Raw genomic sequence first — 12,812 nt, 5'->3', positions numbered from 1 at the left:
GCATTTTTTTAAAGCGTTAGCCGACTCTTGCGTGAAATAACTTAATATTGAAATTGTTGGCTACTTTGTATGTCGACGTGGTCATTATAGCTGTCTTCATATCTTACAGAATGCTGACATGTAGTGGAGTATTCTAGTCTTGCACCAGTACAGGAAATCACATTCCTTACTGCTTGCGATTCATTGCCCTCCAGTGGTGAAGATCTGTACTTAGCCCTACTAACATACCACTACAGGAACTGAGTATTGTTCCCTCACTTCTCTTTCATTGTATTATAGTACACTGCTCAAAAAAATAAAAGGAACACTTAAATAACACAATGTAACTCCAAGTCAATCACACTTCTGTGAAATCAAACTGTCCACTTAGGAAGCAACACTGATTGACAATAAATGTCACATGCTGTTGTGCAAATGGAATAGACAACAGGTGGAAATTATAGGCAATTAGCAAGACACCCCCAATAAAGGAGTGGTTATGCAGGTGGTGACCACAGACCACTTCTCAGTTCCTATGCTTCCTGGCTGATGTTTTGGTCACTTTTGAATGCTGGCGGTGCTTTCACTCTAGTGGTAGCATGAGACGTAGTCTACAACCCACACAAGTGGCTCAGGTAGTGCAGCTCATCCAGGATGGCACATCAATGCGAGCTGTGGCAAGAAGGTTTGCTGTGTCTGTCAGCGTAGTGTCCAGAGCATGGAGGCGCTACCAGGAGACAGACCAGGACATAAGGAGATGTGGAGGAGGCCGTAGGAGGGCAACAACCCAGCAGCAGGACCGCTACCTCCGCCTTTGTGCAAGGAGGAGCACTGCCAGAGCCCTGCAAAATGACCTCCAGCAGGCCACAAATGTGCATGTGTCTGCTCAAACGGTCAGGAACAGACTCCATGAGGGTGGTATGAGTGCCCGACATCCACAGGTGGGGGTTGTGCTTACAGCCCAACACCGTGCAGGACGTTTGGCATTTGCCAGAGAACACCAAGATTGGCAAATTCGCTACTGGCGCACTGTGCTCTTCACAGATGAAAGCAGGTTCACACTGAGCACATGTGACAGACGTGACAGTCTGGAGACGCCGTGGAGAACGTTCTGCTGCCTGCAACATCCTCCAGCATGACCGGTTTGGCGGTGGGTCAGTCATGGTGTGGGGTGGCATTTCTTTGGTGGGCGGCACAGCCCTCCATGTGCTCGCCAGAGGTAGCCTGACTGTCATTAGGTACCGAGATGAGATCCTCAGACCCCTTGTGAGACCATATGCTGGTGCGGTTGGCCCTGGGTTCCTCCTAATGCAAGACCATGCTAGACCTCATGTGGCTGGAGTGTGTCAGCAGTTCCTGCAAGAGGAAGGCATTGATGCTATGGACTGGCCCGCCCGTTCCCCAGACCTGAATCCAATTGAGCACATCTGGGACATCATGTCTCGCTCCATCCACCAACGCCACGTTGCACCACAGACTGTTCAGGAGTTGGCGGATGCTTTAGTCCAGGTCTGGGAGGAGATCCCTCAGGAGACCATCCGCCACCTCATCAGGAGCATGCCCAGGCGTTGTATGGAGGTCATACAGGCACGTGGAGGCCACACACACTACTGAGCCTCATTTTGACTTGTTTTAAGGACATTACATCAAAGTTGGATCAGCCTGTAGTGTGGTTTTCCACTTTAATTTTGAGTGTGACTCAAAATCCAGACCTCCATGGGTTGATACATTTGATTTCAATTTATCATTTTTGTGTGATTTTGTTGTCAGCACATTCAACTATGTAAAGAAAAAAGTATTTAATAAGAATATTTCATTCATTCAGATCTAGGATGTGTTATTTTAATGTTCCCTTTATTTTTTTGAGCAGTGTATTTAGTTACATTCTCTTTTGCATCTTCTTAATGTCTCATTCATTCAGGAACATACATGTTTGGTTATGTGTATGTTGTAGTGCAGGGATGTAGTGGTAAAAAGGGTAGATAGACCCTATTCACACAATTAAAAAGGTTTTAGTTTGAGTTTATCTTCCACTACATCACTGAGTTGGAATTATCAGAGGTCTCGTCTAGAAAGGTGAATCTCTGTGCAGCAATGACATCCCATCAATAATACTAGGCCTGCGACTGCTTCCTCTGACACCACCAAAACTGTCACGACTACTTGAACCTTTCTACTGTTGAATGAACACATCAGGAAGGACTGAATGAAGGTGACCTAGGTGTGTGTGACCACCAAACACAGGACAGAACAGTTGTGTGTGTGTGCGTATGTGCGTGAGGAAGACAATAGGAGTAAAGGAGATACTGATGAATGTGAAGGACAGGCCCGTCACCCCAGAGAGGGGGATTGGGGAGGAGAGAGAGAGGAGCAAAGCAGGTCGGGCAGGCCCCAGGAATAGCACTGAAGAGCAACCAGGAGGAGGAGGAGGACCCCTGCCCAGCCTGTAGGGTGAGAGACCTTGGTGTTGGACCTGAGCCAGCTCAGTGGGGTTCAGACACCAGGCCTAGTGGGGATGGAGGTAGGTAGGGAAGGAAGGAAGGAAGGAGGGGGATGGACGGATGGAGAGAGGGAGGGAGGGATGGACGGTGGTAGTGTGTCTATCTACCCTTCACCCTGGCAGACGAGGTGTTGGCACCACGTTCCATCCCTCTTTCTCTCTGGAGCCCCATGATGTCCTGCTATTCTCACTGCTGATGCTCCATATCACCTAGTAACATTCAGAGTGTGTACATTTACTTGGCGAATAAAGGTGATTCTAATATACCCTTAACATAATAACATACCATTAACATAATAACATACCATTAACATAATAACATACCATTAAAATAATAGCATACCCTTAACATTATAACACACCCTTAACATGATAACACACCCTTAACATGATAACACACCCTTAACATAATAACACACCCATAACATAATAACACACCCATAACATAATAACATACCCGTAACATAATAACATACCATTAACATAATAACATACCCTTAACATAATATCATACCATTAACATAATAACATACCCTTAACATAATAGCATACCATTAACATAATAACATACCCTTAACATAATAACACACCCTTAACATAATAACACACCCTTAACATAATAACATAACCTTAACATAATAACATACCCTTAACATAATAACATACCCTTAACATAATAACACACCCTTAACATAATAACACACCCTTAACATAATAACACACCCATAACATAATAACACACCCTTAACATAATAACACACCCTTAACATAATAACACACCCTTAACATAATAACACACCCATAACATAATAACACACCCATAACATAATAACACACCCTTAACATAATAACACACCCTTAACATAATAACATACCCTTAACATAATAACACACCCATAACATAATAACACACACTTAACATAATAACCCACCCTTAACATGATAACACACCCATAACATAATAACACACCCTTAACATAATAACACACCCTTAACATAATAACATACCCTTAACATAATAACATACCCTTAACATAATAACATACCCTTAACATAATAACATACCCTTAACATGATAACACACCCTTAACATAATAACATACCCTTAACATAATAACATACCCTTAACATGATAACACACCCTTAACATGATAACACACCCTTAACATAATAACACACCCTTAACATAATAACACACCCTTAACATAATAACATACCCTTAACATAATAACACACCCTTAACATAATAACACACCCTTAACATAATAACAAACCCTTAACATAATAACATACCATTAACATAATAACATGCCATTAACATAATAACACACCCTTAACATAATAACACACCATTAACATAATAACACACCCTTAAACCTGTTCAGGTTTTGGCATATTTTAGGACAAGGTGTGCAAGGTTTAGGGTACTCCAGGCCTGTGTATGCAGTGTGTAGGGTTTAGGGTACTCCAGGCCTGTGTATGTAGTGTGTAGGGTTTAGGGTACTCCGGGCCTGTGTATGTAGTGTGTAGGGTTTAGGGTACTCCAGGCCTGTGTGTGTAGTGTGTAGGGTTTAGGGTACTCCAGGCCTGTGTATGTAGTGTGTAGGGTTTAGGGTACTCCAGGCCTGTGTATGTAGTGTGTAGGGTTTACGGTACTCCAGGCCTGTGTATGTAGTGTGTAGGGTTTAGGGTACTCCTTGCCTGTGTATGTAGTGTGTAGGGTACTCCAGGCCTGTGTGTGTAGAGTTTAGGGTACACCAGACATGTGTGTAGGGTTTACGGTACTCCAGGCCTGTGTATGTAGGGTTTAGGGTACTCCTTGCCAGTGTATGTAGTGTGTAGGGTACTCCAGGCCTGTGTGTGTAGGGTTTAGGGTACACTAAACATGTGTGTAGGGTTTAAGGTATTCCAGGACTGAGTATGTAGGATTTAGGGTACTCCATGCCTGGACTGTGTGGCTTCTTCTGAAGGGCACCTTGCCAGAGTTTAGTGAACGATGGTGTCCTTGAGTGTGTGTGTGTGTGTCGTGCCCGTGGATTGGCATCCTTCCCCTCGCCGCGGCTGGCAACTCTTCAGCTCGTTGGGGGGTGGGCAGGGGTGCCATTGGTGAATGATAAAGTAATTGCCATGCAGGTCAGTATCTTCATTAACACCACAGCCATGATCAGGGGGCATATTATTTGTTTATGAAGTGTTACTCGACCTGGTGATGAACTATGGAACTCTATTAAATGACCTAGTATGAAAGTAAAAGAACCAATCAAACTTCATATGATTGAGTAGGTATTTTGAATAGTGTTTTCAATACTATAGGTGAGATGTTGTCCAAAATAATGGATTTAATTAAATGTCTGAAACAATATTTGGTACCGAGTGGCACAGGTCGTGTATTAGCAGTAATACAAAATGGCTATTGTTGAAACACTGGATGTCTGGTGGTGACTAATCTGAAGTAGAATTACTTTGTAAATGGATAGTGACGGCATTTGTGTTTTTAACCCCCAAGTCCAAAAATGAATGTACCTTTTCCAGATTAAACAAGAACGAGAGATGGCAGAGTTTTTCTGGAGGAGGCGTAAGAGAGCTTCCTATCAGCTCTGCAGCAAGAAAGAGAGAGAGAGGGGTGGACGAGAAAGGGAGAGAGGGAGGGACGAGAAAGCGAGAGAGAGGGAATGAGAGTCAGGCCCTCGGACAGCAGGTGAGTGTGTGAAGGCAGGGGATGACAGATGCTTCTGTCAGCGTTCCAACAGTCGCCGGTTAGTGGGAGCGCCACAGATGCCTCCTCCTCCCTCCCTTCTTCCCTCCCTCCATCCCTCCCACCTCTACTCTCGACAGGCTGCGATGGGGGATGACAAGACAGGATCAGTCCTCTCAGTGGTGGAGTGACCACACTGACACGCGGGCTGGCGTTGGCAGAGGAGGAGTAAGGTGATGGAACAGGCCAGAGCTGTGCCGGGGGCTTGGGTCTAGGGGGCATGTGTGGGGCTGCTGGCGGGGTTATAAATGCGGGGGTCAGCGAGCGAGGACAGGAGAAGGGCTCTCTTGCTGGGCTAGAGGAGCCAGCTGAGACGCAGGGTCCGCCGCGCTGGTCCACCCTGCGAGGGGAGCAGATGTTTTCGCTCAGGGGCGAGCCAAGTTCCGGAGCAACCTTCAGCTGCTTGGAGGTCAGGTCTTCAATAAGGGGAGCGGTGCACGGGACATTTTGGAGGCAAACGCTTCAACTTTGATACAACAACATATTAATTATGGTGCTAGATCCGGTGCCGAGGGTTATAGTGGAACATCCCACCCCACTGGGTTGAGCCTCGATCAGGTTGACATTAGCCAAGGTTTCCTGGCAGTTCCCGCGCCGTCCCAGAGCTAGCCTACTTTTACACACACACACACAGACACACACACAGCAGACCTCTATGGCCACATCTCTGTGGAAGAGTAGTTAAACCGTGATAGATGGACCAGGATACATTTAGATAGTAGCACCTCTGTCATGAAGAATAAGAGTTTAGGACAACAGCTAAACTACTGAACTTTTACCCCAGTGGTGCATGAGGTAGGTTTACACATGTTTATGGATATATCTGACCGACCACTTCTATTCAGTCTTGTGTTGCAAAATTTAAAATAGTGTTTTTTACATTGGATAAATATAGAGATTCAGAGCTACACAATTATATATCTTACACTGAAGTTGAGGAACAATGGGAAAGTAATTCTGCATTGAATGTTGATAAGCTTGTAACCACACAGAAAATGGCCCTTGAATGTTTTGGTACACCTACTGGAGAGCTCTTCTTTGTCTACACCTATTCAGCATTGTTCACACCCTCTTAAGCCTTAGCTCCACCCATCTCTTTAAGGAGTCACATGTGAGGCCATGTGCTAAACAGAGTGAGTAAAGTAGTGTAGTAAATAACCCAAGACTAAAAGTGGTGACAGTAGTAGCCTACGATAATGAAAAACTCCAGGTAACTTTATACAGTCCTTGGCCTATATCCTAATCTATCTTTGGTATAGGTCATGTTGTTCTTCACATTACCGTATCTGGTAAACACACACTATATCAAATCAAATCTAAGTTTATTTGTCACATGCACAGGATACAGAAGGTGTAAACAGTACAGTGAAATGGTTACTTGCATAGTAGCAATATCAAAAACAGGAAGTGTCTGGATAAAAATATTGTAGAAATATTTTATCATTATTAGATGATGCTCACCCAGACACACTTGTCTAAATTCATGGGCCAATAATCATCTGGAGAAGTGTAGACTTTTGTTCAGACATGTAGCTAGCTAGCAATGAACCAAAATCCCAAACCATATAGTACTACTAGTAATACAAATGGATTGTCATAGCTAGCCACCATACATGAAATGCTGTGGTATGAATCTGCAGGTAGCTAAAGCTAACTGATGAGGTTCAGTGTTAGCTAGCTAGCTAACATTAGGCTATAACTAGCAATGCAAATATATTTCTGAGATACAAATACAATTACTACACAGATCATACACGTATCATTAGCTAGCAAGCCAACAAGCCAACAAGCTAGCAATGAAAATGACTTTCTGACAAAATTTAGAAATGCATAATATCTGAAAATGTAGCTAGACTTACCGTATACATGGATGAACCCCTTTAAATAAGTAAGATGTCCTGTGTCGTCCTGTGGCATTTCTACCAAAAAACACATTTTGATAAAAAAAAAAGGTTTTACGTACATTACCAGTCAAAAGTTTAAGAACACCTACTCATTCAAGGGTTTTTCTTGATTTTCTACATTGTGGAATAATAGTTAAGACATTAAAACTATGAAATAACACATATGGAATGATGTAGTAACCAAAAATGTTTTAAACAAATCAAATCAAAATATATTTTATATTTGAGATTCTTCAAGTAGCCACCCTTTGCCTCGATGACAGCTTTGCACACTCTTGGCATTCTCTCAACCAACTTCATGAGGTAGTCACCTGGAATGCATTTCAATTAAAAGGTGTGCCTTCTTAAAAGTTAATTTGTGCACTTTCTTTCCTTCTTAATGCGTTTGAGCCAATCAGTTGTGTTGTGTCAAGGTTGGGGGGTATTCAGAAGATAGCCCTATTTGGTAAAAGACCAAGCATATATTATGGCAAGAACAGCTCAAATAAGCAAAGATAAACGACAGTCCATCATTACTTTAAGACATGAAGCTCAGTCAATACAGAAAATGTTGAGAATGTTGAGTTTCTTCAAATGTAGTTGCAAAAACCATCAAGTGCTATGATGAAACTGGCTCTCATGAGGACCGCCACATGAATGGAAGACTCTGCTGCAGAGGATCAGTTCATTAGAGTCACCAGCCTCAGAAATTGCAGCCCAAATAAATGCTTCACAGAGTTCAAGTAACAGACACATCTCAACATCAACTGTTCAGAGCAGATTGTGTGAATCAGATTGTATGAATCACCAATAATAAGAAGAGACTTGCTTGGGCCAAGAAACACGAGCAATGGAAATTAGACCGGTGGAAATTTGTCCTTTGGTCTGGAGTCCAAATTTGCGATTTTTGGTTCCAACCTCCATGTCTTTGTGAGACGCGGTGTGGGTGAAAGGATGATCTCCGCATGTATATTACCCACCGTAAAGCATGGAGGAGGAGGTGTTATGGTGTGGAGGTGCTTTGCTGGTGACACTGTCTGTGATTTATTTAGAATTCAAGGCACACTTGACCAGGATGGCTACCACAGCATTCTGCAGTGATACGCCACCCCATCTGGCTTGGACTTGGAACTATCATTTGTTTTCAACAGGACAATGACCCAACACATCTCCAGGCTGTGTAAGGGCTTTTTTTACCAAGAAGGAGAGTGATGGAGTGCCCACAATCCTCCAACCTCAACCAAATTGAGATGGTTTGGGATGAGTCGGACCACATAGTGAAGGAAAATCAGCCAACAAGTGCTCAGCATATGTGGGAACTCCTTCAAGACAGTTGGAAAAGCATTCCATGTGAAGCTGGTTGAGAGAATGCCAAGAGTGTGCAAAGCTGTCATCAAGGAAAAGGGTGGCTATTTGAAGAAAAACAAATATAAAATGCATTTTGATTTGTTTAACACTTTTTTGGTTACTACATGATTCTCTATGGGTTATTTCATAGTGTTGACGTCTTCACTATTATTCTACAATGTAGAAAATAGTACAAATAAAGAAAAAACCTTGAATGAGTAGGTGTTCTAAAACATTTTACCGGTAGTGTATATGTTCAAATGCCTCTCCTGTGAAGTGACGTGACATACACCTAGCTTCTTGAAACGGGTCACATATTGACACACTGTTGTTACCAAATGTACAATGTTGAATGATGTGGGCAGTTAATTGCATCATGTAGACCAATGCCCATACTAACAAAAAAGGGTGATCCCTTAAATTTTACTACTTTCCAACCCCAATGAGTGAATAATTGCAAGTTAACCTCCTCTCAACCTTTACATTGATTTCTGAGAGAGAGTCAGAGCTGAGGATTACTTGGAGAGCAACGATGAAGACCTAGCTTATTGGCCCTTTTGAGTATTTGGCAAACGGGCTTGACAAAGATGGGCGAGACAAAATCTAGGGCTTACATCTACGGCACACTATCGAGGGGCACTTGAAACTTGAAAGCAGTGCTGGTGATGGGAAACTCGTAGAAAGGGGTTCCTCTTCGTTTAAGAGCTGTGAATTTGGACAGGGGTGCGGTGATGGGGAAACGCTCTTTAACTGAACCGCCGAGGCCCAACATCGTCAAGGAATTGAGACGTTTTAAACCGTTAACCGGGGACTGCCTGTATGCGATCAAAGGCGGCGCCGCGGCAGCGGATCCTCGCTCGGGAATGTGAACGGGGGAACGGAGGGAACAGAGGGGATTGTGGGGGATCACGGCGGGTTGAAAACCTAAAGTCAGCACATTAGCTTTATAAGTGCGTCAGAGAAGAAGATGATCAGGGGGGAATCATTGAACCCAGGGGGAGACAGACTGAGGAGGAAAAAGCCTAACTGTCGAGTAGAAACCAGGCTACTATAGCAGAGAACAGAGAGCACTGCAGCATCATCAAAGCAGCTATCTGATTAGAAACGATTCTGTATGTCTACTATTCTAAATGGTAGCTACACTACATATTTTTGGTCTCGTCTTGGTCCGACTTTTTCTTATGACACAGACGCAGTGTCAGATGAAAGGTCACATAAAGAGCCTACTGTGTGTGCAGTAGATTACAATAACTATTAGTGTTGTCACTACAGTCCTCCTATGAAGTCCTCATATGAGGTCCTCTTCCTTCCTGTAGTTTGAGGGATGGGGGGTCTCTCAGTCCCTACCAACCTATCCCTTCATCCCTTTCATCTGGCTAGATATCAGAGAGAGAGACCCTTCTTTCTTCCCATCATCCATACCTCCCTGACCCTCCTCTACTATGTTCCGCCTCTTCCTGTGATCTGATGCCTGATGCCTGCCAGGTGGATGGTTGAGAGAGACAGGGCCAGGTATGGACCTCACGTCTCTCGCCCTCTTTAAACCCACCTTAAACAGAGCACAAATTACCCACCATGTTGGGTTGGCTGGCCCCTCTCCTCTCCCAGTCGCATGCAGGTCTAGCTAATTCAGTAGAGCATTAGCCTTGGGTTAGCAGGAGCGCTGCGCTACTGAATTATAAATCAAAGAGCTGCTCACATGAAACCCTTTCGCTAATTACACTTTTTCGCTCCCTCGTTTCTTCCCCACTTTTTTTTACACTGCTGTGTCACTTTAAACTGCCTGTGAGCGCTGCAAAGTAATTGCAAGGTACAAAACCGCCGAAAATGGCTTTGGAGGATTCCTCCACCTTAACCGGAACTCTAGTGAAGATGATGCCAATTATTTTCCTGTCATTACCAGACTTTCAATTCATGTTAATGCCTACCACTTGTTCGCACTTTGGGGCCTGTCCTTGATGTGCAGACCAGTGGTCTCTTGCTAATACAACCCCAGAATAGGGTTGTTATTTAAGGAGCCAGAATGGACAGAGACTGCAGCTGGAAGTGTACTTCTCCTGTCTCTCTCTTTGCTCTCTCTTTGAACTAGATATTTTTTATCTGCTGCCGATTCCCTCACCTCCTTTAATGTTGTTTGTGACTTCTTCTTCTTCTTTGTGTTCTTCCCCCCTTCATGTCCTCTGCGTGTCATTCTACCCCCCTCCCTCCCTCCCTCCACCTACCTCCAGCCTGCAAGGCGAACCAATTTATCACCGGCCAAAAGAGGGGCCTTCACTCTGTCCGGCTGCCTCCTGCCTCTTGCCTCCGTTAGCTGCTACTTTCCTAATGAAAGAAATAAAAGAGGGCCGCGTCCTGGACACTCCTGAGGGAGCTGGCGGGGGCAAGGAGACAAGTCCCAGACCCAACCAACCCGGGGAAATAATTACCTCCACTGCTGGGCCACGGAGAGGAGACCGCAACCCATCCCCCCCACCCCCGGCTGGGCCGGAGGAACTCACTAGACTACTGGACTAAACTTTATACATCGAGAGCACACAGCTCTGGATCTGCCATCACCATCATTAGGTGGTCACATGACCCTACGGGGCGGGGGATGGGCGTAATGGGGCTACCGGAGGGGGGCTGTTGGGGGCTGGATGGGGGCGGCGTGGAGGGGTGGACTCAGCAGGCATTGGCCCAGGGAGCTGGCACTTGGCTGTAGTTCCAGGGAGCGGAGAGTGGAGGACGAGTGCCAGACACAGCTGAGCGGAGAGGAAGAGAGGGAATGGGGGATGAGGAAGGAGAGAGAGATGACAGGAAGAGGAATGGACTGTCCGACAGGGATAAATAACGAGGAATAGAGACGGCGCCAGGTGACCCGTGGCGGGGCACCCTCGTAGGGACAGTGGGTCCCACTGGGCCACCCACCAGTCACCTACATCTAGACTATCACCAGCCCCACCAACCACAGGGCAGATGGGTCAGAGGTGGATCTGTCCTGGCTGATGGACTGAACTGGACTGGAGGGAAGCAGAGAGGACATACAGTGGATGTTCTTAGTCTGGGCTGACCACAAGAGGAGCTTTAGCTCCAATTAGATTACTGCTCTCTCTGCACTAGATTCTCCTTCTTGGTCTGTATCAAACCAAACATGTTCACTCCAAATATAGTGGTCATGTGTGGCTCAGTTGGTAGTGCATGGTGCTTGCAATGCCAGGGTTGTGAGTTTGATTCCCGGGACCACCCATACTTAAATTGTATGCACGCATGACTGTAAGTTGCTTTGGATAAAAGCCTCTGCTAAATAACATATTATTATTATTGACACAGAGTTCATCTGTTATAATGAAACATGTTAATGTCAAAGCAATTCATTCAGAAAATATTGTCATAATCAATTAGTTGGTTGACATGTGGAGGCAACATGTGAATATGGATCTATTCAGATACATTCATATCAGTCACTGCTGACAGGTTTGGCATACAGTATCCAGATGAATCGTTTGGGAAACGCTGATCTTGATGAATCGTTTGGGAAACGGTGATCTACAGTATCCAGATGAATCATCTGCCATCACAGGGATGATGGTGATTAATAAACTTACATTTCAATTGAACAAATTGATTCAATACAAGAGTCAAATCTGTAATTGATAGTGAGGCAGAATTGTAGTGTATTGGCCAGTCAACCAAGTCATAGACTGTTCTCTCTGCTACCGCACGGCAAGCGGTACCAAAACGCCAAGTCTAGGTCCAAAAGGTTCCTTAACAGCTTCTACCCCCAACCCATAAGACTGCTGAACAATTCATCAAATGGCCACCCAGACTATTTACATTAACCCCCCTTTGTTTTTACACTGCTGCTACTTGACTAACCTGTTCCCCCGAACATTAACTCAGTACCGGTACCCCCTGTATATAGCCTCCTTATTGTGTTACCTTTTTAAAAAGCATTTTTTTACTTTAGTTTATTTAGTACATTTTTTCTTAACTCAATTTCTTGAACTGTGTTGTTGGTTAAGGGCTTAAGTAAGTAAGCATTTCACGGTTGTACACAGCGCACGTGACAAATAAAATTTGATTTGATTTGATTTGGACCCTTGTTTAGAGCCGAGATCTGCTTTCAAATGAGACAACTAGTGTTCTGTAACTACCTAGAGAGCACAGGTTAACTCCATCTCAGTCACTACTGATCTAGATGGGGGCTGCCTTTCTCTCTGTTAGATACAGCCCACCTGTGTCTATCTGAAATACACAGACCAAGTTGAACAAACTTAGGGATTCACAGCTATACCCTCCAAACAAAAAATGGTCTTCTTGTTTTTTTGTTTGTTATTATTTTCTCTGTGTTTCGTCATGAGCTGGCCTT

Source organism: Oncorhynchus mykiss, chromosome 10 (assembly GCF_013265735.2).
Source record: "Oncorhynchus mykiss isolate Arlee chromosome 10, USDA_OmykA_1.1, whole genome shotgun sequence".
In the NCBI taxonomy this organism is placed as follows: Eukaryota; Metazoa; Chordata; class Actinopteri; order Salmoniformes; family Salmonidae; genus Oncorhynchus; species Oncorhynchus mykiss.
Note: the sequence above shows the minus strand (reverse complement) of the source record.